The sequence below is a fragment of the Crassostrea angulata genome, chromosome 2 (assembly GCF_025612915.1).
Source record: "Crassostrea angulata isolate pt1a10 chromosome 2, ASM2561291v2, whole genome shotgun sequence".
Classification (NCBI taxonomy): Eukaryota; Metazoa; Mollusca; class Bivalvia; order Ostreida; family Ostreidae; genus Magallana; species Magallana angulata.
In genome coordinates, this window is record NC_069112.1 from 52,349,572 (window position 1) to 52,356,302 (window position 6,731).

The 6,731-nt window shown below is 32.2% G+C and overlaps 1 pseudogene; it reads left to right on the forward strand.

Annotated features, from left to right (window-relative positions):
- Nucleotides 1-3,396: 3,396 nt before the first annotated feature.
- On the forward strand, nt 3,397-5,181 carry LOC128170684 (uncharacterized; annotated as a pseudogene).
- Nucleotides 5,182-6,731: the final 1,550 nt, after the last annotated feature.

Genomic DNA, 6,731 nt, shown 5'->3' on the forward strand with positions numbered 1-6,731 from the left:
CTGGCAGAAAAAATACAAAATTCGTGTCCGGTCCATATCTTTTTGATGGAGAAACATTGGAAGTTCTTACTTCACACAAAGATTGCTTATGACTTGAGGGTGTGTCATGACCTTGACATAAGGTCATTCGGGCAAGGTCAAGGTCACTAGCAGAAAAAATGCAAAATTCGGGTCTGGTCCATATCTTTCTTATGGAGAAACATTGGAAGTTCTTACTTCACATAATGATTGCTTATGACCTAAGGGTGTGTCATGACCTTGACATAAGGTCATTAGGGCAAGGTCAAGGTCACAGGCAGAAAAAGTGCAAAATTCGTGTCCAGTCCATATCTTTCTTATTGAGAAGCATTGAATGTTCTTACTTCATACAAAGATTGCTTATTACCAAAGGGTTGGTCATGACCTTAACCAAAGGTCAATTGAGGAAGTTCAAGGTTTGTTTCAAAAATGCTAAATTTTGTCTGTGTCATGTCTTGTATTAATGGAAATGTTAGAAGCCTAAATTTGACACAAATCTTGCTCTTCTCAGGCCAGATAAAATTATTTTTAGATTTTCATTCTCGTCTCTCTGAAAATGGCCTGCCCCGATGAAATTTTTTTGGGGAAAAACTATGTGGGGAAAAAATTTGAAAAACATCGGGCTCAGTATACCAATAATTCAAAATGTTTAAATATTTAATTGCTGCTTGACATGTGGATTTCGTTTGATTCGAGTCATGGTTGTTAACGGAAGGATGCAAATGTCCTCATGCATTAACAGTTAACATAAAATAAAATGGAATGAGAGGATAGAAGTTGGTTTGTTTACTCCTATTAGCATTAAGTTTTAAAAAATAGAGCAGTTGTTATTTATAGAAAATGGACAGTAAAATAGATTCATCCAATATTTTCTATAATAGCAAAAATATGTGCGTAATGATTTTTTTCTTAGCGGGGGGTATCAATTGTGAGCTTGCTCACAGTACCTCTAGTTTTATTTCATTCGGTGTTACTTACAAGCTTGAGATTTACATTTAAATTTATTTCCCTTTACAACAGTCAACTCGCATTCAATGAAGCGCTTTATAGATTCAGATTAGTCATAGACATGCTTTTTACGAAAAAGATACATCGACACATCGTATTGTTGACATTTTCATAACATAGCTATCAGCCTGCAATAATTCTATTAATTTCACTACACTCTGCAAAGTTATAATAATCAAACTGTCTCGGGACAGGCCTTCACCACATTTAATATTCCTCCAAACACCAGTTATATAGCAGGAAATTGCAGAATCGCTCCGAAACGATTTAGAAGAATTCAACAATTTTTCACCGACGTATTTTTACTCGCTTCAAATTTACACACCATGTTGACATTCGGAACTCTCGGGATTTTTTATAGTAAATACACTGTGTTAGAGTTATTTCTTTGATGAACAGAATATATAGCAAACGACTATATATAGTTTGAGCCTAAAATGAAAATTTACACGTTTTTTGTATTATTGTTTCTAAGTTTATCCATGCAAATGAGATATTAGGGAAACGTAAACTAAAGATCCTCCCGTGATATACATTGAATGTAATGCGCATGCGCAGGATTGTAAAATCCAAAAAATCCAGATTATTTCCGGAATTTAAGCGAAGCTTGACTGAGAAAAAATAAAAACAAATTGGTAATCTTCAAGTACCAATGATGTTTGAAATACATAAAACAAAATACAGTATTCTTCCGATTTATTGGTATCAATGCCCAAAAATTCGAGACTATTATTTTAATATAGTAGTATAGATAAACGTCGTTTATTGAAGACAAATACTAATTTGTACAATATTTAGGTTTACTGAATAGATATCGTTTGTATAAAATGACGAGCCGCTGGGTAATTCTTATTAAAACGATTGCAAAAATCATATACTGACTTTTTTTCTATTGACCATTAATTTAGTTTGTGAATTGATAAAATGCTTTTAATTCTTGCCATGATTATCCAAAGCTTTCTTACTATATACATTTTTGCAATAAGCGAGAATACAGGTTTATCCAAACTTTGCTTTGATATTAGATGGAAAACATTCCACGGTTTCATGTAATGATTCTTATTGGTTTAAAAATTGCTATTGATCTCTTTACCGTTTGCACCTTTAAATACAGAACTCAAAACATGATGCGATAGTCATCTAAAATTCCACAAGTTGATGGATTTGGTGATATAGGAAAAAGGTATGTCATTTAAAAATATTTGTCAATTTATCTCACACACACACAAAAAAAAAACCAAAAAAAAAAAAAAACCGAGAAGACTAAAGAAGATTCTTCACAAGTATGAAAAGGAAATTGTTATTTTTTTTTTAATTTGTTCATTTTATAGTTTAAGGTAGTTATGAATTATCTTTTAATTTTCATATAATTTACATTGAATGTCTTGCGAAAATTACATTCTGATATAATTAAGTTCAATATGTAAAGGTCACGACAAAAATTAGTGACATATTTTTCATACTAACTGCAAAACTCTTAATCGTTGATGTTGAATGTTAATATGAAGACCCATCGTCATGGTAACCAAGGTTCAAGATATAACATTTCTCTTAGTAGTTTATCCTGTTTTCACAATACGCATCTACATAATCAGTAATTTTTAATTTAGACTAACGACCGAACAAAAAAAATACGATTTTTCAGTTTTGTATTTTACTTTCATAAAATGATTTTATGTTTTACAGATTTAAAACGAAGTAAAAATAATGAAAATTGGAAATAATGGCACATTTGGGATTTTAAAGACTTTACATATTTTTCTTACTCTAAGCGGTTTTCTTGTTAACATTGTTTTGTTAATAGTTTGTTAATAGTTTTGTTACACATCATATCACTATAAAAATGACAGTGAATCAAAGGTTGGATGTCAATTTTCATTGCTTCTATTTTATTAGAGGAACGATTCTCTTTCAATTATTTCTAAAATATTTGTAAAGGTAAACAAATTAGTAAGCCCAGTTTTACAAATTTGAGTTACACGTACGTTTACCTAGTATGAGTTGTATGGAAAATATTTTTTTTTTACTATTGAAACATTAAAGTGACAGGGGATATCTCAATCTGTAATTATCAGAATATAAAATGAGTTAATTTTAGAAAACTATCACTTCCAGCTGCATTTTTTAGTTTCAAAAGCGAAAATATCAGTCAAGAAATGTGTTAATCTGTACAAAAATTATACCTGAAGTGCAGATGTCAGAAAGTATCGGTGTTTAAAAAATAACATTGCATGGCCAGGAAAGTTCCCTAGGCCTTGTTAACTTGTTATGTATCATGCAATTTATAAAGACCACTCCACAACCATAAACAACAATACATGTACGTAAATTTAAATCATTTATTTTTATTTCAGACTCATCGAAAGTAAAATGAAGTACTCTACAATTGTGATTTTTATCTATTTTTCTATCAATACACGATATTTAAATTCATCGCCAATCAATTTTACAAACCTAATGATGCATCAGTTAACCATGTGTGGACCGGCGGGCTTTTGCAATATCAATCAAATTAACTTAAAATCTCTAGATTTTAGTATGTCAATGAGTCACAAATTGTGTACAGATTGCTTTTGTGACAGTTTATGTTTTGGGAGAGGAGATTGCTGTCCTGACAAATATTTTGGTATCAGTGGCTTGTCCTGTCATAATGTGACCTTTGTTAATGCCACGCGAGATGAAAGTCGAGATCAGAGATCATCCTTTCTCATGATTAAAGAATGCCCTCAGGAAACTGAACGAGTAATAGCACAGGAGTGTGAAAAGAAATATGACAGTCTTAACAAACTAAAGTATCCACCATTGACAAGCAGTATAACTAATTTAACATACGCTAATATATGTTGTGTACAGTGTAATAATGAAGCATCCTATCAGTACTGGAGTTTGGATATTCATTGTCAAGAATTTCTAGATATAAACTTTTTGTCGTCATTCAAAGAAATTGTTGACAATGGAATCAACAATAGATGTGTCATGCAGTCTGCACCAATTGAAAATAAAACTGCATTCAAGTGCTACCACCTGCGAGGACATCATTTTGATTTGTGTAACAAGACCGGATTCTGGAAAACAATAGATGCTGATGTTTTACATGCATGTGAATCACTTTACGTTAATAATGATACCTTATTCAAAAACTCATTCTGTAGAATGTGCAATCCTACTTTCTACAAAGGAAACGTAATATCACAATGTAATGTTACAGGACAGTGGAATTTATTTTATAAAAATATCAAAGAGGCCTGCTCCCGTCTTGGATCGAATGAGGGCAACTAACCATTTAAAAACATATTTTGCAGAATTTGCAATACCAATAAGTACTTTGAAGATACTTTTATGGATGCATATGCAGAAATTACATGTAGCACGAACGTTCTTTATGATTCATATAAAACCCACGTTTACTATTTATATATAAAAATGAACAAATTTCTCGAAGATTACTATGATTTTGTAAAAAAAACTATTCCTAAATTCGAGCACAAGATAAAAAGAAAATCGTTTACTTAATTAAATCTGAATATGACAGACTTAATATATAAATCGTTTTCTCTGAAAAAGCATGTGGGAGTATGCAAAAATTATGGGATTCCAGAAAGTTTTTCAAGTCTTTTCCTCCCCTGTTCCTGTGAACCTTCGTGTTTTCAGCATGGAGATTGTTGTGAAGATTTCGCATTAAAATACCCAAAGGAATGAATACATTCGAAACAACTGGCGGGCGATGAATTTAAGAATACTATCCCTGATGTAGAATACCTTGTAACTAATGGATGTTACATGCAATTACAATACCCAATGTATATGGAGAAATTTTGTCAAGAGGGAGGAAATAACATACTTTCTTCTCATCCCATATATGATGTCAATACAGGTATATCGTACCTCAACATGTTTTGCTATCTGTGTAATATATCGCCGGAACGACGTAGCTTTGAATCAGGCAAACCATGGGACATTGAAGTATATTGTAAAAAATTCATTGACTATAGAAACTTTTTAACGGTAGAGCAGCTACTTAAAACGATCAGTGAAACCCACTGCAATGTGACATATTTACCACATTCATTTAAGGCTGACACTAATAAGCATCGTGCTGCCTTGTGTAATACAAGAAACGCTTTATACACGAAAACATGTAATTTTACTAGGTAAAAGCTTGTGAAAGATCCTGGAGTTCAATATGCTTGTGTAAACGTTTCGGCAGGGGTATCAATGGGATTCTATCCAGATTCTGATAAGTCCAGTTGTTATAAAAACCATTTTTGTGCATTATGCAATCCAGGAATTACTAATGAAAGTGTCACTATTTCTACGTGTATGGACGCTGGAAATTTGTCTTTGCTAGAAAGACATGACGTGAGTGGTTGTCACTTTTCCCCTCAAATCAACATTTATTCGCCATACAAAAATTTATTTTGTAAACATTGCAATCATCAATTTGTTCAGCAACGACGAAGTCCAACTTGTCACTTAATTACCTTAAAATTCCCGAAAAAGTTTTTTCAAAGAGTCGGAAATGTTATCCGATATACAGAAATTTATTTACGTATCCTGAATATGGTTATAAATTACCCCAAAACGAATCACAAGACTGTAAATCAACACAAGCATACATCTCAGAAGTGGTAAGTTTGATATCATTTATTTGTTCAGCATTAGATTAATTTTACTGAATATGCATGCATAAAGTTTTTCTTGTTCTCATTTAGAATCAGTGCAGAAATTTGACCTGTTATCCGGGAAAGTATCTCCGTAATGGAACATGTCAAGCACTCCTCACAGTAACAGAAAACTTGGGATATTTTCTGACAACAGACTTCGAAGGAAATATTTCTTATCTGTTACCTGTACACGATCTGTTAGTCATTATATCAGAGGAAATCAAACAAGCAATACTGTCCAAGCTTCAGATAGATTCAGATTCGATAGAATATTTGTTTGTTCAAATAGACCAACCTTGCTTTAAGAGGAATCACATCTTATCTTCCCCCCAGTTTTCAGGGAGCATTGCAGTAGGCATTTTTATCAAACACGCTGTAAAGAGAGTTGATATTGAAATGCTATTAATCGCTATTAAAAACAAGATGGCGATATCGAGAAATGAAACTTTTAATCTTCACTTTTCGTTCAATATGCATCAAAATCGATTACCTTATAACCCATTTAAGATATATCTCACTGAATATTTTTCTCGATGTACTTTATCAGAATTTGTGAAATATCAGGTAGTACAAAAAAGGCAGACATTAGAAACTGTTCGAATATCCAAACTGTTAATTGCGTTGAAGTTGCACTTGAATTTGGCGAATATCATGTAGATAAACAATCGAGAACATTATTGGTAATTGGGAAAAATAAACTCTACTATTATGAGTTGTTTGAAATTTTACCCGATGGATCAGCAAGGAATTGCACTGAAGAATACAATGTTGGATCTTACATAGCCGCATTTTCTTCAGACGAACAAAACCAAAATGCCCTTCTTTCAAAAATTACGCTTATCTTAAACGTTACTTCCATTCTGTATTTATTGATTTCATTTCTGATTTATGTTTTTTAAAAAAGATTTGAGAACAACACCCGGAAAAATAAACATGACACTGATACTCTCGCTGATTCTTACTCATATAATTTCTCAGTTAAGTAAATTTGGTTCATCATATAATGTGGTATGTGTTGGAATTGGTATAGCTCTACATTTT